The sequence below is a fragment of the Protopterus annectens genome, chromosome 3.part0, assembly GCF_019279795.1.
Source record: "Protopterus annectens isolate FY-2018-M chromosome 3.part0, PAN1.0, whole genome shotgun sequence".
Classification (NCBI taxonomy): Eukaryota; Metazoa; Chordata; order Ceratodontiformes; family Protopteridae; genus Protopterus; species Protopterus annectens.
The window spans coordinates 1,522,837,274-1,522,862,981 of NC_056731.1; the positions used below are offsets into that span (position 1 = coordinate 1,522,837,274).

General features: G+C 45.0%; 1 protein-coding gene across 1 annotated transcript in view; it reads left to right on the plus strand.

The window, feature by feature from the left end:
* The window catches only part of SMCHD1 (structural maintenance of chromosomes flexible hinge domain containing 1), a 3,546,415-nt gene that overhangs the window by 1,711,134 nt on the left and 1,809,573 nt on the right, over positions 1–25,708 (plus strand). The window lies entirely within an intron of this gene.

Below are 25,708 nucleotides of genomic sequence, written 5' to 3' on the forward strand. Positions count from 1 at the left end.
ACAGGTACTACAAGCAAGCAAAATCTGAAGGTAGTGCTACTCAGTGCTAAAAATCTAAACCTCAAAATGCATTCACTCGAGGCACTCCTTAAAATGGAGAACATCAACATCTGTGCAGTGACAGAGACCTGGTTCAAGGCTCCAGAGAGCACCCCTGCATTACCAGGCTATAATTCATACCACACCTTTCGGCCACCTAACCTGGACTGAAACACTAAAGGTGGAGATGTGTCCATATTCATTAAAGATATTCACACCTCCAGGCTAGTTGCTTAGCATAATGCATCCGAGATTATCCAAGTGCAACTAACTCTGGGCAAGACCACAGTCCAAATTGTAGCTTGCTACAGATCCCCCACCATGCCCCAGGATTCCCACTCCTCATTTCTTGATACACTGGAAAATATTAGGGTACAACCCAACACTCTAATAATGGGTGATTTCATCTACCCCATGATTAACTGGGAAAACTACTCATGTACCAACTCTTTTGCTCAACGTTTTCTGGAATTCATAAATTCCAATGCCTTGGATCAACTTATCCACACCTCCACCAGGGGCAGCAATATCCTAGTCCTGGTCATTACCAACATGGGCGACCGGTGTTCCACAACAGAAGTCAGTTCCTAGTTTGTCAGGTCCGACCGCAAGCTAATCAGCCTAGACATCCACATCCCGCCCCCACCCCCCATTAGGGAAACCACCGTAAAAAATTTCTCCAAAGCCAACTTCCCGCTTCTTAAGACAGAAGTGGAAAACTTCACAACACCCATGCAGACGGACAATAGATGTACGACTGCTGAATCCTACACAAATGCACTTTATAAGCACTTACACGAGTGCATGGATCATGCTATCTCTAACAGAACCAAAATGTTATCCACCAAAAAAGGATGTCCACATCATTAGGAGTTTCAATTATGTCTCCTAGTTTGCAGTCATCTGTGAACTTCATTAGCCAAAGACCTTCTGTGTTAGCCTGTACTTCAGAGAAGTAGATACCAAACAGGAGAGGACCCAGGACTGAACCTTGTGGTACTCCACTTGTCATTGGTCTGAAGTTGGATTTGGAGTCTGCTACTTTCACAGTGTGGGTTCTGTCAGTGCTCCAGTTGGCAACCCACCTTGTGACATAGGGATTTATACGTAGTTTAGTGGGTTTATCTGTAATTCCAGAGTGGGGGATGGTGTCGAAAGCCTTCGTGAGATCTAGATAGGCTGTGTGAACCACCTTACCCTTATCTACAGGTTTGGTGACTGCTTCAAAGAAGTCTGTCAGGTTTAGGAGACATAATCTGCCTTTTACAAACCCGAACTGGTTGGGGTCCAGAGTTTGGAGATTACCAGTGTCATTGTTTATAAAAGTTCCATGATGATACTTTCCATAGTCTTGCAGACCAGGCTCATCAGGCTAATGGGGTGGTAGTTCCCGGGGTCTGTGGTGGCTCCCCCTTTGTGGAGTGGGATAACCATGGGCATGAATCCTTAGCTGAGGCTATGATTGAACATGGTACTTAGGTGGGGTGCCAGTTCATTCTGTAGTTTGTGTAGGGCGCAGCCTGGGATGTTGTCAGGACCCATGGATGCTGTATTCTTGGCTTTGGAGAGAGTGTTTTTTACCTGTGCAGCCATGATTACAGGAACTCTGCATTCTTCGGTATAGAGATGGGCCCTTTAGGGGGTGAGAGGGGGGGTTAAGCTAGCACTGAACCTATCTGCCAGGATGTTGGCAATATCAGTTGGTTCTGTATATTTAGTGCCATCGTGCTACAACTCAAAGCCAATCTGAGTGTTGCCATTGAGATTCTTGACAAAGCTATAGAATGCTTTGTGGTTGTCTTTAGAATCAGTGGCAATTTTGTTTTCGTAACTTGCTTTGTGGGATTTTATGAGGGATCTCAGCTTCTTACTGAGGCTGACCAGGGAGTTCCTCCAGTCATGGTATTTTACTCTTTTTTGCAACAGTTTTTTTCTTCTGTTTTAGAGTTTGTTTGTGGCAGGGGACCACCAGATTGGCTTCCTTTTTTGGAGGATAGCATCTCGGTTCTGTTAGGGATTGCATGATCCATGCACTCGTGTAAGTGCTTATAAAGTGCATTTTTTGTGTAGGATTCAGCAGTCGTATCTCTATTGTCCATTTGCATAGGTGTCGTGAAGTTTGCCACTTCTGTCTTAAGAAGTGGGAAGTTGGCTTTGGAGAAATTTTTACGGTGTTTTCCCTAACGGGGGGGGTGGGGGCAGGATGTGGATGTCTAGGGTGATTAGCTTGTGGTCAGATCTGACCAACGAGGAATTGACCTCTGGTGTGGAACACTGGTTGCCCATGTTGGTAAGGACCAGGTCTAGGATATTGCTGCCCCTGGTGGGGGTGTGGATATGTTGATCCAAGGCGTCGGAATTTATGAATTCCAGAAAACATTGAGCAAAAGAGTTGGTACATGAGTGGTTTTCCCAGTTAATGGTGGGCTAGTTGAAATTGCCCATTATTAGGGTGTTAGGTTGTACCCTAATATTTTCCGATGTATCAAGAAATGAGGAGTGGGAATCCTGGGGCATGGTGGGCATCTGTAGCAAGCTACAATTCGGATTGCGGTCTTGCCCAGAGTTAGTTGCACTTGGATAATCTCGGATGCATTATGCTGAGCAACTAGCCTGGAAGTGTGGATACCCTTAATGAATATGGACACATCTCCACCTTTAGTGTTTCGGTCCAGGTGAGGTGGCCAAAAGGTTTGGTATGAATGGTAATGCAGGGGTGCTCTCTGGAGCCTTGAACCACGTCTCTGTCACTGCACAGATGTTGATGTTCTCCATTTTTAGGAGTGCCTTGAGTGAATGCATTTTGAGGTTTAGACTTCTAACATTTAGTAGCATTACCCTTAGATTTTGGTTGCTTGTACCTGTTACAGTGGTGAATTTTTCATTTGAGCCTTGCCTAAAAAAGGCACTATAGGGATGGCAAGAGCCTTAGTCAGTATCCAGAATCCCAATGGCGACAGGTGCACATCATCTCTGGCAAAGCATCGTGGTCAGTCATGTCATCCCAGACAGACAGATATTGGATCCCCTTAGAATGACACCAGAAGCTTAGCCAGTTGCTGAAGTCAGTCATTTTGTCCTTGTACTGTGGTGTCATTCTGGGTGATGGCAGGATTCTACTCGGGGCTAGGGTCATACCTGCCCGGGCTACAAGATCAGACAGCTCCTCCATGTCTCTCTTCATGTAGTCCAGGGAGGTACGTCTCATCTCATTGTAATCAATGATTGGCGTAATGAGGGAAGAGTAGAGGGAGACAATGACCTCTTTCTTCCTGGATGCAAAACCCTTAGTAATGAGATGTGCCACATAGAAGGACTTTCTGACCACGGTGGCAATGTGGTGCTCAAAACAGAGGTTACTGTCAGCCTGTGTTCCCGGATCTCTTATAACACCTTCTGTGTTCAATGAACTACCATCGATGTGGTAATTCATGGGAACCGGGTTTTTCCCAAAGGGGCTGACGACACATTTTGTCATTGAGCTTAAGGCCATGGTTCTGACACCAGTCATTGGTCTCAGTGAGGCCTTTCTGTAGGATGTCAACATCACTTGGGGAGTTAATAATAGCTCCCAACTTGCTGGCTCACAGGTAGAACCCACAGTGTCAAAGTAGATGACTCCAAATCAGACTGCCAAACAGTCACAAGTGGAGTCCCACAGGGTTCGGTCCTGGGTCCTCTCCTGTTTGGTATCTACTTCTCTGAAGTCCAGACCAACACGAAGGGACTCTGGCTGACAGAGTTTGCAGACAATTGCAAGTTTGGAGCTATTATTAACTCCCTAAGTGATGTTGACATCCTACAGAAAGGCCTCACTGAGATCAACAACTGGTGTCAGAACAATGGCGTTAAGCTCAATACCAAAAAATGTGTCCTCCTCCCCTTTGGGAAAAACCCAATTCTATGAATTACCACATCGATGGTTGTCCACTGAACACAGAAGGCGTTACAAGAGATCTGGGAACACAAATTGACAGCAACCTCTCTTTTGATTAGCACATTGCCACTGTGGTCAGAAAGTCCTTCTATGTGGCACATCTCATTACTAAGGGGTTTCCATCCAGGAAGAAAGAGGTCATTGTCTCCCTCTACTCTTCCCTCATTAGGCCACTCATCAAGTACAATGCCCCATTTGGAATGTACCTCACTAGACACCTGCAACAACTGGAGAAGCCGCATAAGTACCTCACAAAGAGGATCCTAGGCCTTAAGCACTTGTCTGATTTGGACAGACTCAAAAAACTTCAACTATTCAGTATGTCATATCGCCTACTTAGAGGCGTTCTCTGCTTTACTTACAAAGCCATGTCTGACCCAGCTCTGTTAGAAATGCTACATCTAAAGAAACCCCAATCCCTCTGCACCACATGCTCCAGAGACCTCTACCTAATTACCACAATCAACAGAACAAGCTGTAGGGACAGGTTCACAACCCAAAGGCTGCCCAGGCTGTGGAATACTTTCCATGCATGTCAAACAGAGCAACTCACTGATCCTCCAAGAGAAATCTTGATGAGTGGATGTGAAATAGAAAATTTACCCCAAGATCACTCCTGTGGCTCTACTTGACAGAGGCACTGGGAACTAAAGTCAGGTGGCACGATGCCAGGTAATCCTATGGGCTAGGTTTGTAAAGGTTCCACTGACATTAGCCTAGTACACACCTATGAACGTAATCTTGTATGCTTTTAAATATTGATGTCTAGGAGGCACTTTAGAGTTATGTTAATGTTAAGGTGGAGAGGTCTGGTTCACTATTCCGTAGATGACCTCATGTTCCAGTTCTCAAGTCAGATATTCTGAAAACTGAAAAAAAAATTTTGAATGTCAGGATGTGGGTATACTGACACATACCATTTTATTTCATTTTTTCAAAATGTGAAAAACATGCCATGCAAAAAGCCAGGAGTTAAATGGAAGAAGGATTAAGATCTGTAGTATGCAGAATTCCTCGTGTTCCATGTTTGTTAGTTTGATTCATCCACTTTTAAAGTGTGGTATTAATATATGGTACCCTTACAGCATGAAGAGGAAGAGTGCAAGACAGAGGCTATAGTGATATCTCAAATGGAAATTACAATTATCTTGCAAAGAAAGGATCTTTAAAAATGGCCTGTAGTTGTTACAGCACAGGAAGAAGACAGAAGTTTTGCTATTTGTAAACAAAATAGCTAGGGGCAGGCTTTTAAATTAATTTATTGGACTATGTATTGTGGAAGACTTCCTTAACCCTAAGTAGATTCAGAATATTAGAAAAAGTAGAAACATTTAATTAAAAATGAAAAAGGATATTACTGTGAAAGTCTAGCAGTTAAGTTAGTCTCTCTCTTATGGCACTAATGATGCAAGTCACGTTGCTGAATTTAAGAGACAACTTAGAAGAATCTAAAATCCTGGATTAATGTTACTCTGGTTACTATACTGTGTCACTCGAGCTCTGCTCCATATAGCACATCTTTGGTATGTGCAGGCAGGTTGCCTTCTTTCAGTTAAAGGGAATGGAATGTGTGCATGCAAGTAAGCCATAATAGGTTCATAGGCAAGTAATAGATAGGCTAGCTGCCCTTGCAGACCATTATAAGTAGAGACCGTTTCCCTTCAAAGGTTTAGCCACTATGTCTACTCCCATCTGAAACGAGAAATATCTGGATATGAACCCTGGATCACCTATGTGATACTGCTAAAGTCAATACAATTATGCCTTATGCCACAGAGAAACACGGACAGGGTGTGCATTTCTGTATAAATAATGCCTACCAGGGCAGTTTTGAGGCCTGATGCTGCAGTTGGAAGTAAAGCTTTTGCACTGTTTCCAGTTGCCAACTTATAGTCCAGTAACTCACTGCAATTTGTGATGTACTACTTAGTAGAAAACAGACCAAAGCTATTTACACTACAGCTGCAAATGGACCGATAAAAGCTGGAGTTTATTTTTACCAGGTAAACAAACAATGTGAAGTTGTTAAATCTCGCCGTTTATTCTCACTGATGGGTTCGGTGCCGATCTTCGGCTCCAACACGGCCTATAGCAAAGCTCAAGGTTTGCCAGTAGCTCGAGACCAAGCCCTTTATCCCATGATGCACTGCTGGAATTACCTCAGATCTAGTTTGCTGCGGCACAGATCTCGGTGTTCCAGATAGTTTAAAAACTTTTTTTCTTCTTGATAGAATAGTATATATATATATATATATATATATATATATATATATATATATATATATATATATATATATATATATAATCATTATAGTTTTAAACTTAGTTTTAGATTAGTGCCGTGTTGACTTCTGTTTTTCTATAGTGTTGGGCCTAAGAGTTGGCCTTGTATTTAACATTCTTAGGAGTACTTTGGTAGATAATTTCTTAAGTGTGTTGTTTCAATTGTTTAAAATTGTTTAATTTGATAATAGAGATGTCTGACGAGAAAGAAAAGCCACATCCAAAATCTGGCTTCAAAAAATGTCCGGATTGTGGACAAAAAATGTCAGTCACTGACTGGTATGTTCAATGTATTTATTGTCTAGGGACTAAACACTTCCAACACTCTTGCAGTATATGTCACACCTTCTCCTCCAGGGTACTTTTGGAGAGGAGGAAATTAGTGGATAGCGGTTTACTTCAGCACCCTGTCTCCGAAGCTCTGGGTGACCAGGATGGTGCTAATAGATCCTCAGTCTTCCAAATCCTCAGGTGACTCGAAAGCATCCAAAAAGACTAAAAAAATGGAGAGTGTAGGGTCATCAGTTCCACTGTCCTCGGAACCGAGTGTCCCTTCTGTTCGGAGCCAGCTCACAGCTTTGGAGCTGATCTCTGAGATTCCCTCATCTCCTCTGCTGCAATCAACACCTTCGGTGCACTCCTCGAAGTCTTCAATCAGCCTCTCAGATATGGATATTGACCGGCTAGTGCAGAAGCTTTTACGGGCACCAGGCCTTGCTAAATTGTCAGCTCCGACGCCTTTGTCAGAGCCGAAGATTATTAACCCGGACTTGACTACTACTCCTCCAAGCCGTACTGGACTTTTGGAGCAGAAGGAGCCCGACCTGATAGTTGTTGAGCCTGAGGAGCCGAGGCCTGCGCCGGTGTTATCGGTTCCATCTACTTGGATGTCCTCGGCGCTGACCGTTGACTCTAGGAGCCGACACTCTCCTGTCGGGTCCGGGGAGGATAGTCATACCGATTTGTCGGTGCCGACTCTTCCTCTCGGGGTCTTGGCTCGGATAAGCTCGGCTCCTACCTCTGGCTCGGAGCCCATGGCCTCGGTGCGGGAGGATCGGACAGTCCCTTCGGATCAGTCTACTCCTTCTCGTCGGAGCCATGGTGCGTTCGATGCCATGAGGAGAGTCCTGTCTCCAAAGACATCATCAGCATCAGGTCTGGCTTCCTCCTCTCCTCAAGTGCCTGAGTCCGCTCCTGCTTCTACCGGTCCACCCAAGCGTAGAGACCCTGAGCCTCAAGTAGCCCCACAGGGTGCCCCCTGCTCTTCTGAGACCTCCCCAGATCCCCCCACTAGGGAGGTACCCAGGTAAAGACTGTGCAAGAGGAGGTACTTGGACTCCCCACAGGAGTCTTTGACATCTGACACTGACTTGGATGAGTCAGAAGGGTCCCCTTGATCCTTCTCTGAAGATATCTCCTTTGCGTAGATATTAGAGATCCTTACTCAGAGGGGTGGTTGGCTCTACTGAAGACGAGTCAGTGCTCTTGAAGGCTTTCGGGTCTCAACCTTCCACTTCTTGGGTGTCTCCGCCTTACGATGAGCTCATGGAGCTGATCTCTCATAAGGCATGGGAGTCTCTGGAGGCCATGGAACCTGTCCTTCATAAGCCAAATAAGTTCATCTCTGCCCCAGTGGACAAAGCCTTTTTGACTAAGGGAGTGCCTGTTGATGCCATGGTGGTGGCTGCAGCCACCAAAAAGGTAATGTCTGAGACGTCCTCATCTATCCATCCTCCTAACAAAGATTTTAGGATCATGGATAGATATGGGAAACGCATGTTTAGTTCAGTGACCTTTTCCCTCGATCATTGAACTATTTAACCCATTTTAGAAGACTACAAAGAGATCTCCTCAAAGAGCTAGGAGATGCCCTCCAGGGTACGGTAGCTGCAGGGGTTGCCGACAAAGTTAGCACACAGCTCGCTACCCTAAACTCAATTGTGAACTCGTCCATGCGTCTCGTATCTTACGCAGCTGATGGTTCGAGTAGAGCCGCTAGTTCAGGTATTGCTCTGCATAGACAATCCTGGATGTGTCTGTGTTCCTTTACGGAGCCTTTCAAGTCTTCCTTTATCAACACCCCATTTGATGACTCATCCCTGTTTGGGCCCAAGGTAAAGGAAACTCTAACCAGGTGTGAGCAGGAAGGCATGACTCTATCTGCCATTGGAGTCCGTTTTTCTACCCCTACTCTGCCCTATCCCAAGGACCCTAAGGGCTGAAAAATGTGGTTCCGAAAAGCACAGGGAGCCTTTCAGGACAAACGTGGCGAAACCCCCTCTAGAGGCAGAGGAGGGGGTTATAATGGAAGACTCTGCCCACGAGGCAGGGGGGTCCGCAACAGGAGGGTGACAGAGACCAGTTCTCTGGTCAGCACTACCAGCGCTCCTGAAAGGAGACCCGGCTGTCCGGCTCTGGAGGCAGTCGGGGGGGGGGTCGCTTATCTTTGTACCCAGAAGCCTGGCTAAGCATAACGTCTGATACCTGGGTACAAAGCATCATTTCCAGAGGGTATTTCATACCGTTCTCTTCCCCTCCCACTCCTGTAAACAGAATCCTGGATGTTCCACCCAGTCTCAGGGAACAAGCAACCATAGAGGTCCGCAAGTTGCTAGAAAAAAGTCATCCAGCCAGTCCCAGCAGACCAAGTTGGATTCGGAACTTACTCAAGATTCTTTTTGATTCCAAAGAAAACGGGACTAGAGACCTATCTTGGACCTCAGCAGACTCAACCAATTTGTAAAAAAAGAGAAGTTCTGAATGGTCTCTGAATGGTCACGCTTCAGGCCATTCTTCCTTTTCTAGGGAAAGGGGATTGGATGTGCTCCATCGATCTCAAGGACGCATACTACTACATAAAGATGGACAGACACTCCAGAGATCACCTGCATTTCCGGCTGGGAGCCAATCACTACAAGTTTGGAACCCTGCCCTTTGGTCTCACTACAGCCTCCAGAGTATTCACCAAATGCATGGCAGTGGTCACGGCTCACCTGAGGTGTCTAGGATTCCAGGTGTTTCCATATCTAGATGATTGGCTCCTCACTGCTACCACCAGGCATCAATTGATTCAGGCAACACAATCTACTCCGACACTCTGCCACCACTTAGGTATTAGTCAACTTCGAAAAGTCTGCCTTGGCTCCATCGCAGCATACCGTCTTTACAGGAGCAGAGTTAGATACCTCAACCACCACTCTACGTCTTCCAGTTGAAAGGGTCTCACTTCTTTGCCAACACGTCAACTCATTGGTGTCAAAGAGCAGAGCTACAGTTGCAGAGGTCTTGAAGGTACTAGGTTTGATGGCAGCAGCATTTCTAGCCATTCCACTCGCAAGGATGCATATGCGAATTTTTCAATGGCTCCTTGTTCGCTCAATGGTCTTACCAGAAATTACCAATGAACCATATTATGTTCATCGTGTTTCACTGTTGCAGTCATTACTCTTGGGTTATCCTGCTGGCAGGCTACCCGCAGTCGGCCTGAATTCCAAAGTCCTGGTCCGGCGTCAGTTGCTGTCACCTCTTCCCTGATGTCAGTGCTCCAGGAGTATAAAAGATGCAGCTGACCCATTTTCTTCGGTCTTTCTTGCCGCGCGGTGCCCGAAGCAAAAGCAATTCGCAAGTGCCGGTCGGCCGACTCCTGAGATTTTCAAATCTGAATTTCAGAAACGAAGTCTTCATTAAAGCTAAGTACCCCATTGGGGAAACGTTTTTCTTGCTCCAGATCGATGTCAGAAAAAGTTAACAATTGTATTTCTTGTGGGAAGCAAATACCTCATAAGGATTTTCATTCTTACTGTATTCCTTGCCTAGGCCCTGACCACAACGTTGCTAGCTGTCGGTTTTGTGTTCGATTTAACCAATGCACTGTTAAGCGTCGGTTTGATTTTGCATTTCATTACTTTGGCCGAAGGTTTAACTATATAATGCCATCGGAACAGCTGACTACCGGAGTTTACAAAAAATGCAAGGACAAGGAAAAGGATAGGCATCCGAGGTCCAAAACCGACGAGGCCTCCGTTAGGCCAGTCGCCGGTTCACCGGTTCTCAGTGAGGCGCTTTAGCAGCCCCTGGCACCCGCTACCTCAGAGCCACAGGCCGCTTCAGACTCCCACGTGGGGCCGGCTGGGCCTCTGGATGCTCAAGGTATTGGACACTCTGAAATCATTCCCTCAGATGGGTCCGGAGCTGCTGAGCTACACAGTTATATGTTAAACCATTTTCAGCTTGAAAGACAAAGACTAAAGCAGCTCAAAAGACAAAGAAACAAGTACAGCATTCTCCTACTCAGACTTCCATGCCTAAAAAACAGATGCTTAAAATGGCCGAAGACCTAATTACTTTGATCAGGGGTTCCCATCCCCCTCCTGATAAGAGGCCTAGGCAAGAGACAGAATATGATTCTTCTGATCAGGTTTCAATTTCCTCTGATTCCTTTTCTGAACAGGGATATTCTTTTCCTCCCTATGAGGATTCTGATGCTGAAGAATCCATTCCTTCAGCCTCTCCTCCTGAGGATTTTTCTTTTGGGGAAACCCTGCATACCATGAGGGTGCATTTCCACTGGGAGAGCCAAGATTACTCAGAATCTAAGAAAAGGCTGAGAGACTTTCTGCTACTACTCAGCACAGACCCCTTGCTGTTGCACCTGTTCTAGACATTGTAGATGTATTTTCAGAGTCCGGCCAGTCCCCTGACTCTTTACCCCCTGCACCTGCTAAGTCAGACAGATACTACAGGGTCCCAGACTCTCACAAATTCCTATATAAAAACCCCGCTGCTGACCCAGAAACTATATCTCAGAGTCCCAAAGGCGTCAAAGCTTCCACTGCAAAAAACCCTGTCCCCTCTGACAGGGATTCTAGGGCACTGGACAGATGGGGGGAAAAAGTTTACACTTCTGCTACCTTGGCTGTAAGTGCTTTAAATTGTCAGTTTCATATGCTTAAATATCAGCAATACTTAATGTCACTGCTTAAACAGAAAATGTTGACAAATTCTGAATGTTCAGAGAAAAAGGACATGCAGGATTTATTGCATGCAGCCAAACAAGTGGGAAAGCATACTTTGCAAGGTGGTTATGATTCACTGGAGGCCTCTTGCAGGGCCGCTGTTACAGGTTCTGTTATTAGAAGGCATGCTTGGTTAAAGGAACAGAATCTGCCTGATCATGTTAAAGCAAAATTATTAGATGCTCCATTACAGCATGTTACTTTGTTTGGTGCTAAAGCAGAAGATGTGTTGAAGAAAATGGAGGATAAAGCGAAATCCATGCAGACAGTTAAGGATTTTTTACAGGTACAGCCACCCAGATTTAGCAGGAACTGGCCTTCAAAAAATTGGTCCTTTCCAGTGTCAGACAGGCCACAAAGAGGCAGATACAGACATCTCAGGCCCAAGGCTCATACAGGCTTAAACAATGGGGTGCTTCTACCTCCAAAAGCAGAGAAGACAAATCACAACCTTACAGGAAACAGTCCCAATGACTTTCCTCTGCCAGATCCAAGCAATTTTCTTTTCGCAGCCCCCTTAGGGGGAAAACTAGCACTTTTTTCACCAAATTGGCAAATGATTATCCAAGACAAATGGGTCTTGAACATAGTGTCCCAGGGCTACAGGTTCCATTTTCACACCCTACCAAGGGCAAAAGGTATGCCAGACCTGCCACACAATCAATGGGCAGAGGTACAAAAGCAAATTATAGCCCTCATGGACATGAGGGCCATTCAACAAGTACCACAACAAGAGCAGGGCAAGGATTTTACTCAAGACTTTTCTTGGTGCCCAGAAAGGACAAAACCCGGAGACCAATACTGGACCTGTCTATACTAAACACGTTTCTGGAGGTTCCAAAATTCAAGATGTTGACTCTACAGCAGCTACTGCCCATGCTGGGCAAGAAGGCTTGGCTTGTAACTTTGGTCCTAAAAAGAGGCATACCTGCATATCCCAATCAGACAATCTTGCAGAAGATACCTGATTCATAGCTGGCTCAATGGACTACCAATTCTCTGCACTGCCCTTTGGCTTATCTACTGTGCCCAGGGTCTTCACAAAACGCCTGGCACCAGTAATTGCATTTTGCAGACAAAAAGGAATTCATATATATCCCTACTTGGACGACTGCCTTATTTAAGCAGAGAACAAATACATTCTTCAAAAGCATCTGGCGTTTGTAAAAAGATTACTAATTTGCCTAGGGTACACAGTAAACGTAAAGAAATCAAAACTAGTACCCTCTCAAGAGATAATATTCCTGGGTGCAAGCTTAAATACAACTTCCCAGATGGCTTATCTCACGCCAGACAAAGGCAACTGACTTCATACTTCAAAAAGTTGGCAACAAAGACCCAGTTATTTGCAAGGAAAATCCTGCAGGCCTTGGGCTTCATGGCATCCTGTATTCTACTAATTCCATAAGCCAGACTGCATATGAGGAAACTACAATGGTATCTAAAAAGTGTTTGGACTCAGCATTGCCACAGCCTGGAAACAGTAATTACCCTCATTCCCTGCCTGCAACAGGAGTTTCGATGGTGGGCACAGGCCTGTCACCACAACAAGGGTCTGCCATTCACTTAACCCACAGCCAGACAGACACTGACAACGGATGCATCAGATTATTCCTGGGGGGCCCATATGGCAGGAAAATGTATTCAGGGCACATGGCCTGCAAGCCAATTGCATCTTCATATCAATCAAAAAGAGATGCTGGCTGTTCAGAATGCCCTGACAGCTTTCAAGGATCTACTTCATCCAGGACAGCTACTTATAAAGACAGACAATACTATGGTCATGTGGTACATAAACAAGCAGGGAGGCACACATTCCTACCCCCTCTGCAGACAAACAATGACCTTGTGGGACACAGGATTGACTAATCAAGTTTACCTGCAAGCACAATTCCTGCCAGGAAAAACAAATACTCTGGCAGACGAACTAAGCAGAAACCTCATGGATCCCCACGAGTGGAAACTGGATCCACAAGTCTTCAGCATGATAACAAGGAAATGGGGATGCCCAGACATAGATCTATTCGCCTCCCCTCACATCTGCCAATTACAGAGATTTTGCACAAGGATTTATCACAAACAAGCATGGAGAGTGGACGCCCTATCCTTCAGCTGGAAAAACCTAACAGTAGTATATGCCTTTCCTCCACTGCCTCTCCTTCCTAAAGTACTCCTAAAGGTCAGACAAGAGAAGCCAAAAATTATACTGATTGCACCAGACTGGCCACGCCAGCACTGGTACCCAATTCTAAAGAGCTTGTCTCAAGGTCCAGCATGGATATTGCCTCAAACTTCTCCCTTGCTGACCCAACAAAACAATCAGATCCTGCACAGCCATCTCAGGACCTTAAATCTGGCAGCATGGTGGATAATGTAGCCATTCAGAACACTCTTCTTTCAAAAGCTGTTATGGATGTTATCTTGGAGGCCAGGAGGCCCAGTACCAGAAAATCTTATGCAGAAAAATGGAAGAGATTCTGTGCTTGGAACCAGGAACAAGGCAATGACACTTATGTACCAAATAGCCCTCAGATTTTACAATACCTAACTGAGATGCTGGACAAAGGCCTTTCCTTTTTATCAATTAAGATTCATGCCTCTGCCATTTCAGCCCATTACAATATGGAACCACCTATCTTTTCTCATCCTTTAATAAGGCAGTACCTCAGAGGGGCCAAAAACATCAGACCTCCAAGGAGAGCACCAATTCCGGCATGGGACCTCAATTATGTCTTGGAAAAACTCACACTGCCTCCTTTTGAGCCTGCCTCAACAGCTGATATAAAAATCTTATGCTGGAAAACTGCTCTGCTCCTAGCAATAACCTCTGCAAGAGGAGTCTCGGAGTTACAAGCACTCATGGCTGTGGAACCTTTTATCATTTTTCATCCAGACAGGGTTTCTTTGAGGACAAACCCAACATTTATGCCTAAGGTGGTATCCAGTGTGGCCCTCAACCAAACCATTCACTTGCCTACCTTTTATCCAAACCCACAGAACAAGGGTGAGAAAATTCTGCATTCTTTGGACATACACAGGCAGCTACGCTTCTACTTGGACAGAACTAAAGCTTTCAGAAAGACTGAGCAACTTTTAGTGTCATATGCTGCTGGATCACAAGGAAAGGCTATCTCAAAACAGACTATTATTAAATGGATAGGTCATTGCATCCGTTTCTCCTATTCTCAGCATGGCAAAATCAGTGCCTAAGGGCATTAGGCCTGATTCTACCAGAGCAGCAGCCTTCCTCAGAGGAATACCAACCAAAGACATCTCAGAGGCTGCAAATTGGAGTTCAGTGCACACTTTTACAAAGCACTACCACTTTACCTCTTTACTCTAAATCCAGAGCAGACTTTGCCACTGCAGTTCTGCAGGGCCTCATAGCCTCTCCTAATCCTATTTAGCTCAGCCACCCATCCTCAGCTTTGGGATTCAACTCAAGAGTAATGACTGCAACAGTGAAACACGATGAACATAGTACAGTTGTGTACCTACCATAAATGTAGATGTTCGACTGTATTCACTGTTGCAGTCCAGGTTACCCTCCCACAGTCCCCCTTTCTTTTGCTGGGATTTATTTGTACTTCTCTATTCTATACAACCTATGTGGTGTATTTGCTTGCAGATGAAGGAAATGTTACTTTAGTACATGTATGTTTATTGGCATAATATATTTAGCCTACCCTTTTGGGGGCACCTGACATCTGGGGCAAGAAAAACTGAAGAAAATGGCGTCAGCTGCATCTTTTATACCCCTGGCGCACTGACGTCAGGGAAGAGGCGACAGCAACCGACGCCAGACCAGGACTTTGGAATTCAGGCCAACTGCGGGTAGCCTGCCAGCAGGATAACCCAAGAGTAATGACTGCAACAGTGAATACACTTGAACATCTACATTTATGGTAGGTACAAAACTGTACTATTCTCATCACAAATTCTTGCAAGAGAGACCTTCGGTGGTGATTGACGTCTCTTCATGTCACAATAGGAAGACCCTTTGTGCCCCCCCCCCCCCAGTAGCCACTGTTACCACGGACGCTTCCCTGATAGGTTGGGGAAGGCATTTTCAGGGAAAGACTGCCCAAGGCACATGGACGGATCAAGAGTCACATCTGCATATCAATGTTCTGGAGTTGAGAGCAGTACCTCTGGCGTTGCAGTACTTCCAGTACTCTTTTCCTCTAGGGACAATTGCAATTCAGACAGACAACATGTCAGTGGTCTGGTACTTGAACAAACAGGGCGGAACCAAATCTTATCCCCTTTGTCGAGAAGCCCTCAGGGTATGGCAATGGGCGGTGTCATCCCAGCGTTTTCTGTTAGCAATGCACATCCCGGGGAAATCCAACATGATAGCGGACAAGCTGAGCAGGGCAATCCTGTTGCCTCATGAGTGGTCTCTCAACCAACACTTTGCGGACTTGATTTTCCACAAATGGGGCCAGCCTTGCTGCGACCTCTTTGCCAGTCACATCAATACCAAATGCAGAAGCTACTTTGCCCTAATACCACCTCCGGGACATCCCCCGAGAGATGCACTCGTATACGATTGGCCTTCGGGTCTCCTATATGCTTTCCCACCAATTCCATTGATATCCAGGCTTTTACAGAAAGAAAAATTGCTGCAAAGTACTGTTATCCTCCTAGCCCCACATTGGCCGCGACAGATTTGGTTCTCTTTCCTTCACCATCATCTGCTGGAGGATCCATGGATCCTGGACCCAGTTCCAGACCTCCTGACACACCTGTCAGGGGACATCCATCCTTCGTTGCAGTCTGTAAAGCTGACTGCTTGGCTGATCCACTTCCCCAAATAGCCAGGCTTCATTCACTCTCAGATGACACAAGACAAATTCTATTGTCTTCTCATAAGCCATCCACGAGAAAACTATATCGCAGTAAGTGGAAAAGCTTCTCCATTTGGGCCAGTATACAAAAAAATGTACCCTTTCCGAGCTCCTCTGTCATCCATTTTAGAGTTTTTGACAATGATTTGTAAGGAAGAAGCAGCAGCTACCACAGTTCCGGTTCAGTTAGCCACCATATCAAATTTCCACCTTGGATTCGATGGGTTAAATATTATGGCCCGTAAGTTATCTAAGGTTTTTCTCAAAGGTGTTTTTCACATGAGACCTCCTGTCAAAATCCCTTATTCTCCCTGGAATTTGAATTTTATGTTGTCTCAAATAATTCTCCCCCCCTTCGAACCAGCATCATCTTGTGATCTCAGATTTTTGTCCTGGAAAACTATTTTTCTAGTGGCCATTACTTCTGCCCGCAGAGAGTCTGAGCTTCAGGCATTATCTATCAGACCTCCTTACATGATTTTCCATGCTGATATTAGAGTATCTCACAGAACAAACCCCTCCTTTTTGCCTAAAGTCTGTTCTGAGTCCAATATCAATCAGGTCATTGAGTTGCCAGTCTTTTTTCCCAACCATTCCAAAAAATTGGAATACATGCTGCACAAACTTGACGTACACAGACGGCTCAGATTTTATCTTGATTAAAACTAAGGATATTAGAAAATCAGATCAACTCTTTGTATCATTTTCGGAGGCCAGAAAAGGTAGACCAGTGGCTAATACAACCCTTTCAAAATGGTTATCAGATTGCATCTCGTTTGTTCATGCAAATGCTAACATACCTTTGCCACACAAAGCGAAGGCTCATTCAGCCAGAGCCCTTTGTACGTCTTCTGCTTTTCAAGCTAAATTGCCCCTTGACAACATTTGTGCTGCAGCCACTTGGTCTAAACCTTATACCTTTATCAATCATTGCAAAGTAGATAAGGCTTCCAGGGACAAGTCTTCTTTTGGTTCCACGGTCCTGAAAAATGTACTCCCGTGAGCCACCCAGGATTGCGGGTGCTAGGAACGCTACCCATCAGTGAGAATAAACGGTGAGATTTAACAACCCCACATAAAGAAGTTATGTACTCGCCATAATGTTCCATGCGAGTTGTTTATTTCGCCTTTATTCTCACGTCCCTCCCTCCATCCCCCTCCTAGCTAACAGTTGACCTAGAGGGTAGTATCATCCTGGTTGTTCAATACTTCTTCCTTCTTGGGGAGTGCTCCCCTTACAGGGGTATATATACATGCAATCCAGCAGTGCATCATGGGATAAGGGGCTTGGTTTCGAGCTACTGGCAAACTGTGAGCTTTGCTGTAGTCCGTGTCGGAGCTGAGGATCGACTCTGTACCCATCAGTGAGAATAAAGGCGAGATAAACAACTTACATGGAACGTTATGGTAAGTACATAACTTTTTCTCCCTATCACCTATGAATTTAAACCAGTATTCAGTGTAATTTTTAAAGATTCTAGCATCTTTCAGTTGGAGCCATGTCAGAATCTATAGGTTCCCTACATCTAGTTTATTTTTTTCTGCATGCTTTTTGCCTGTGCCTGATGATCAATCATGCCTCACCATCATACTCTGGCCTGTTTTTCAGGGCTATACAGGGCAGCAGCATATAGCCAACCATAAGGGGTGCTTCATTTCTCACAGCACACTGGCCACTAGGGCATTATTACTATTTTTTGCCTAACCGCAATCCTGGGCCGATGGAATTGCAACCTGTTGGAGCTGAATATTACTGCCAGTGAGCATACTGGTGTGCTACATACATTCCCCCCGTCCACAGGCCTACATTCTTCCACCAAAGAACTGCTACAGACCACAACCACCCCTTCAGTCAAGCATAGACAAACCCATCTTACCTGCCTGCACTATCAACTGTGCAAGCTGCTAAAAATATTTTCTAATTGGGGCAAACCTCTCTGCACCACCATGTGGTTAGCAAGCACCCACCCACCCTCCATAGTCTCAAACATATATATTCTCCCCATGTCCATGAACACACAGGGGAAAAGGGAATGGCCAGATACAGCACCATCACTGGTGGTCCACAAAACAGAAATCACATTGGTAGGGAGTATAAAATCACTAAGTTTAAATCAATACTTTGAAGGCTTATCCAGTCAGTACTTGTTGGCTAGCATGCTGAATGAACTTACAGCTGTGTCTCAACTGAAAAAAAATTATTATGAAATTTAAATAATTGAGAGTTACACCAAAACCTTCAACACAGTTTGTCACAGCAAACTTGTACTTCAGATGGTACATATGTCAAAAACTACACCAAAATAATATATGAGCATTTATATAGCTGCATGGAATCAGGAATACCAGACAGGACAAAATCCTCCTCCTCAGGGAAGAGTAAACCTGTCTGGTGGGCATCTACAATAAATTCTAAAAACTCTATAACAGAATGAAAAAAAATTGCTGTCCAGGACCATGCAGGACAGATGCCTAATTGGAAACCATCTGTGCGTAGCCTGAACAAGCAAATAAGAGCACTAGTGAAATCCTCCAAAGCAAACTGGCCACATCTACCAGAGACAGTCATAACGCCTTCTTCACATACGTTTGGCTTATATTTTGCTTATTTTTCTTTTGTTGTATTCACATGTTGTACTACTTTGTTATTGTCTTAATATTTGTAACCATTGTTCAGTTTTTTTTTTTTTTTAATTCTGTTTAATGTGTACTGTGGAGCTTTTCTCCCCTGAGCCACTGCTGAAAATGGGCTCATATTCAGTCGGACTTTCCTGATAAATATACCCAGATCTGCTCAGAACTGGTGGTCAAGGACTCCACATACACAAATGTTGTAGAGATAGCCAACCTGCTAGCAGACGGGATCAGTGAAAACTTCACTCCTCTGACCCCCCATCAGTAAGACAGGACGTCCCCAGTACCTGCCCGCCTCCCCTTATCTCTAGGGAGCAAGTCATCACTGCCCTCTCAAAGGCATAAACTATAGCCTCCATAGGACCCAATAATATTCCAGGCTGTATCCTACGTGAATTCAGACAGGAACTTGCAGCACAATTAGGTACCCTATTTAACCAAAGCCTGATTACTGGCTTCATTCCAGCTGAGTGGAAAACAGCTACTGTCATCCCTTTGCACAAAGTTGGAGCATTCACCAATCCAGGAAATTATAGACCCATCAGCCTAACTAGCCTGATCTGCAAGGCCATGGAGCGGATTATCATGGACCTCATTAACTAGGGCATTGGCAACCTCCAGACACTTGATCCCAGACAGTTTGGTTTTGTCAAGGGGAGGTCATGCCTCTTAAATTTGGTGGACTTCTTTGAGACAGTCACCAAGGCCATAACGAGGGGAAGATGGTGCACACTGCCTACCTTGACCTGGCCAAAGCCTTCAATACTATTCCGCACTTAGGTATAAAAGATAAACTCTCTTAACTAGGCATCAGTCTATATGTTACCAGATGAGTAACAAACTGGCTCACTGATGGAACCCCCTAGTCAAAATAGGGGACGCCACCACAAGTAGTAGACATGTAAGAAGCGGTGTACCCCAGGGATCAGTCTTGGAGCCTCTGCTGTTTGGGATGTACTTCTCGGAGGTGCAGACCAAATCTAGTGGGCTATGGCTGACCACGTTTGCAGATGACTGCAAGCTGGGTGCTGTCATCAATTCCCCTAGGGTCTTACCCAAACAAATGACTGGTGCCAGAAACATGGCCTCAAACTGAATGCCAAAATATGCATCATCATCCCTTTTGGGGAGAGTAATGTCCCCACAAATTATCACAACTGGTAATAAGGTACTAAGCACGCAATCCGTCATGAGGGACTTGGGCACCCAGGTTGATAACAAATGGACTTTTGACCACCATATTGCTTCTGTTGTACAGAAAGCTTTCTACATGGCCCACCTCATTAGTAAGGGTATCTCATCCAGGGACAAGGTGGTCATAACATCCCTGTATTCTTCCCTTATAAGACCCATTATTGAGTACAATGCCCCTTTTGGTGTGTACCTCACAAAGCACATGCAGCAGCTCAAGAGACCACAGAGGTTCCTCACCCGGAGAATCCAGGGCCTCAAACATCTACCCTATGCAGACAGGCTAAAAGCCCTGTCCCTCTACTCAGTCTCCTGCAGACTACTCAGAGGTGACCTCTGTCTGGCATACAAATCCATCTCAGACCCCGCCCTGATGGGACTGCTGCATATCCGCAAGTCAAGCTCCGCTCGAGTAACCCACATGCGCAACCTCAACCTGGTCTCTGACATCAATAGGACTCGGTGGGACAGATTTGTGTCCCAGAGACTCCCCCTTTTGTGGAATAGACTCCTTCTCCAGGTAAAGCACAGTACCTAATTAAACCTTTTTAAGCCAACCTGGATAACTGGATAGGGAACAGAAAATACACCCCTGGGATTCCACTTACATCTCTGCTGGACAGTGGCATAGGGTGCTGACTTGTTGGAACATGGACTAAATTCTTGGCTAGGCTTGTAAGGGCCTCAGTGCCAATAGCCTAGTAACTTCTTGTAATCCTATGATTTCAGTAGTTTTCCTTTAAAAAAAAAAACAAAAAACACACCATTATTGACTTAGCACTTGTGACATAGGCAAACTTACAATTATATGAAAGTAATTACATAATATTACAAGTTAACATTTACAGACATTATGCATCACACACACTTGTGTGTGTGTGCGTGTGTGTGTATATATATATATATATATATATATATATATATATATACACACACACACACACACACACACACACATATATATATATATAAATGGGTCTACATTGATTTACTGAAAACTCATTTCACTGAATTTTAGTTCAGCCTCAAAAAATCGCTGAAAGCTCAAATCACTGAAAACTCAATTCACTGAATCACCTCACTGAATGTAAATACTGTTGGGCAAATAAAACGTATATGCCCTTTTCCCTACTGTAGTGCGATCCTGGAGTTAGTATATGTAGTTAGGGGGTTGTGGGGGGCACAGCCCCCCATATTGGGGGGGTGGAGGGCATAGCCCCCACCCACTTAGCTTTTTATATTTTCACTGAAAGCTAACAATATAAAACCAAAAGTAGGTGGTGGTCTACACCCCCCGAATATAGGGGGCTGTGCCCCCCACACCCCCCTAACTATATATACTAACTCCAGAATCGCACTACAGTGGGGAAAGGGCATATACGTTTTATTTGCCCAAACAGTACTTCCATTCAGTGCCGTGATTCCGTGAAATGAGTTTTCAGTGATTTCAGCTTTCAGCAATTTGGTGTGTGTTTAGAAATTCAGTGAAATGAGTTTTCGGTGAATCAAAGTAGACCCATTTTATATATATATATATATATATATATATATATATAGGTCCCCTTTACATGGTCGACATTTCAGAATGTCAGAGACCGTATGACTGACAGTCGAACCGGCATCTCTGTACAGTGCAGAATGGAAAACTTTCCATCTTCCCTACTTTAGTGCGATCTTGAAGTTGGTATATTTAAGTTCTGGCGGGTGTGGGGCAGAGCCTCCCATGGGGGATGCAGGGCGGCGTAGCCTCCCTGCTAGCAGCGTGAAGGTAAGTTTTTTTTTTTTTTTTTTTTTTAATATTACATGGTCGACATTTTGAATGTCGATCAGATGGTCTCTGCATACACGTGTATATATATATATATATATATATATATATATATATATATATATATATATATATATATTTTTTTTTTTTTAAACAAGAAACATCTTTATTAAACCATCACGTACGACATAGGCATTCATACATTTATATAAATGAAAGCAAACCACACCAGCACAATTTTAGTTGCAGGAATTTTACATCACAAACCATACCAGCACACACCCAATTGTAAACATTATACATCAATTATAATATACCCAGTCTTTCAGTCAAACATTACATAGCTCATTTAAGTTCTGACTTCGTTTAAACCTCAGTCCTCCCTTGAATGTATTGTTCCCACAATTACCATTTTTCCTGTGTAGTTTGCTCCTACCCTTTTGTACAGATATCAGCGCCTGTTTAATCTCTGTTACTATATTCAGTACTTCTAGTACAGTTGGCTTAGACTATGATTTTCATTTTGTAGTAGTTGCTTTTTTGGCACCTACCATAATTAGACACAGCAAGGCCTTAACATGTGTAGGCAATTCCAGTTCTGTGTCATAGCTCAGAAAAATCATCTCCCTCATCACAGCATTCTGCCCACCCAGCATCTCCGACAGTGCATCCCGAAGAGAATCCTTAAAGTCTGCCAACTCACTGCACTCCCAGAAAATGTGATGTCCTTCAAGGATGCATCTGCAGTCATCACATATGGGTTGTCCTGCCTCAGGCAGCCCTTCGGTTGGCCGGATTCCAAAGTCTGGGTCCGGCGTCGGCTGATGTCGCCCTTTCCCCGACGTCAGAGCGCCTGGGGTATAAAAGCATCAGCCGCGTGGTGCCCGAAGCAGAAGCAGTTCGCAAGTGCCGGTCGGCCAGCTCCTGTAATTCAGCTACCGAAGACTTCAAAAGCTAAGTACCCCGTTGGGGACTCTTTCTTGCCTCAGCCGATGTCAGATAAAGTTAATAATTGCTTAACTTGTGGGAAACAAATACCTCATAAGGATTTCCACTCTTACTGCCTCCCCTGCCTAGGCCCAGACCACGACGTCTCGGCCTGTTCAGCCTGTGCTTCCTTCAACCGACGCACTCTTAGACGTCGGGCGGAGTTTGCAGAGGAATTTTTTGGGGCTAGTTTTTCATAGAATATGCCGTCGGAGACTCCGACTTCACATTTAACAAAGAAACGGAAGGACAAGGACCGACACACGCGGGCCGCGGTTTCGGCTGAAACCACGGCCAGGCCTACCGCGAGTGTCTCGGTCTCGGCTGAAACCGAGTCTTTGGTACTTCCGACCCCTGAATTCGCTCAACCGACAACCTCGGCCCTGGAGGCCCCTGCTGAGTCGGTTATTGAATTTCCTTCAGAAACTGGTGTCTTGGAAACTTCCGACACCATTCCTCTAGACAAAACTACACCAGCACGTGGTGCAGCTAGGCCTCCTGCATCCATGTCCATAAAGGCATTCACCAGGGCTAAAGCTGCTAAACATACAAAAGCTATGCCTCCCAGGGTTATTCCTCAGGGACCCTCTACAAGATCACAGATTCTAACTTTAGCAGAGGACCTTATTACCTTAATTAGGGGCTCTCAACCCCATCCGGACAGGGGCTCTCAACCTCCTCTAGACAAAAGGCCCAGGGTTGAGCCCTCTGATCCCCACTCCTCAGAGGAGGCCTCTGATGGCTCTGCTCTCTCGCACTACCAGGAGGAGGCTTTTTCGGCTTACGAGGATTCTGATGCAGAGGAATCAATCCCCTCGGCCTCCCCTCCTGAAGAACTATCCTTCAGGGAGACCCTTCACACTATGAGAGAGCATTTCAAATGGCAGGGCCAGGAATTCTCTGATTCCAGGAAAAGATTAAGAACTTTTCTGCATTTACCTCAGCATAGACCTTTGGCTATTCCTCCTGTTTTGAATGTCATTGATGATGTGTACTTGAGTCTAGCATAACCCCTGACACTCTTCCTCCGGCCCCTGTCAAACCCGATAGGTAGTACAGGGTCCCAGACTCGCATCTTTTTCTTTACAAGGCCCACTCTGCTGATCCAGAAACTATTTCCCAGGGCCCTAAAGGGGTTGCAGCTGCCACTACTAAAAATCCACTCCCCTCTGAAAGGGAGTCCAGGGCTTTAGAGAGATGGGGTAAAAAAGTGTATACTTCTGCTACTCTTTCTATGAGGGCATTAAATTGTCAATTTCATATGATACAGTACCAAGAGTATTTGTTAGATGAATTGCATAAGAAACTGTCTTCTCCTGAACCCCTAGATCGCAAATCACTTCAGGATCTGGTACATAACTCCGAGCAGATTAGCAACCATTTCTTACAGTGTGGTTATGATGCATTGGAAGCTTCATGTAGGTCAGCTATGACAGGTGCAGTCATACGTAGGCATGCTTGGCTGAAGGAACAATCTCTGCCAGACCATGTTAAAGCTAAGCTTCTGGATGCTGCACTGGAAAAGCAAAAGTTATTTGGCTCCACTGCTCAGGAGGTCTTAAAGAAATTTGAGGAAAAGGCAAATTCTGTACAAACAGTCAAAGATTTTCTACAAGTCCAACCACCAAGATTCAGCAGAAATTGGCCTACCAAGAATTGGTCCTTTCCGGACACAGAAAGATTTCAGAGAGGCAAGAACAGGCGTGCCAGAGGTAGAGGGCAAGCTAGAGGCTTCTACAGAGGACGTCAATGGCAGCCTCCCAACCAGAGAGGTAGTGCAGGACCTACAACTGCTGCACAAGGACAGACTCATTTACTTTGCTTTAACTCCGCCAACCAGGGCTCAGTTAGAAGCACCTTTGGGCGGAAAGCTTTCTTTATTCTCAGAAAATTGGCACAGTATTACAAGAGACAAATGGACACTGCAAATAATAGACAAAGGATACAGGTTCCATTTTCACACATTGCCAAAAAGAAAAGGCATGCCAGACCTGCCACCAAATCAAAGGGCAGAGGCTTTGAAACAAATCTCCAACTTAATGCAAATGAAAGCTATAGAAAAGGTTCCTCTCTCAGAACAAGGCCAAGGATTTTATTCCAGACTATTCCTTGTTCCAAGAAAAGAGAATCAATGGAGGCCTATTCTCGACTTGTCCGCACTGAATACTTATCTCATTGTGCCAAAATTCAAAATGCTGACTCTACAGCAACTCCTTCCCATGCTGGGCAAGGGGTCTTGGCTGGTGACTCTAGACCTCAAGGAGGCATACCTGCATGTCCCTATCAGACAAAGTTGCAGAAGACACCTCAGATTTCTTGCAGGTTCAGAGCATTATCAATTCTCAGCATTGCCCTTTGGCTTATCTACTGCGCCCAGAGTATTCACGAAATGCCTGGCATCAGTAATTGCACACTGCAGACTTCAGGGGATTCAAATATACCCATATCTGGACGACTGCCTTATACAAGCGGACAGCCAACAAACTTTGGTAAAGGACTTGAATTATGCCATCCACCTACTGCAGGCTTTGGGATATACAGTCAACATTCACAAATCAAGACTTGTTCCATCCCAAAGAATAACTTTTCTGGGTGCGGATCTAGACACAACTACCCAAATGGCTTTTCTCACAGAAGAAAAACAAAGACAAATACCGGATTACTTCAAGAATCTGACAAGACAAACTCAGCTGACTGCAAGGAAAATCCTGCAGGCCCTGGGTTACATGGCATCTTGCATTCTTCTGATAACACAAGCAAGGCTGCATATGAGGAAACTACAATGGTACCTAAGGAGTTTATGGACTCAGCACAGTCACAGCTTAGAAACTTTGATCCCACTCATTCCATGCCTCCAAAAGGAATTTCTGTGGTGGGCTCAAGCAAGCCAGTCAAACAGGGGTCTGCCCTTCAGCAAGCCAATAGCCAGCCAAACCATTACAACGGACGCTTCAGACCATGGTTGGGGAGCACACATGGAGGGCAGATGTATTCAAGGACTATG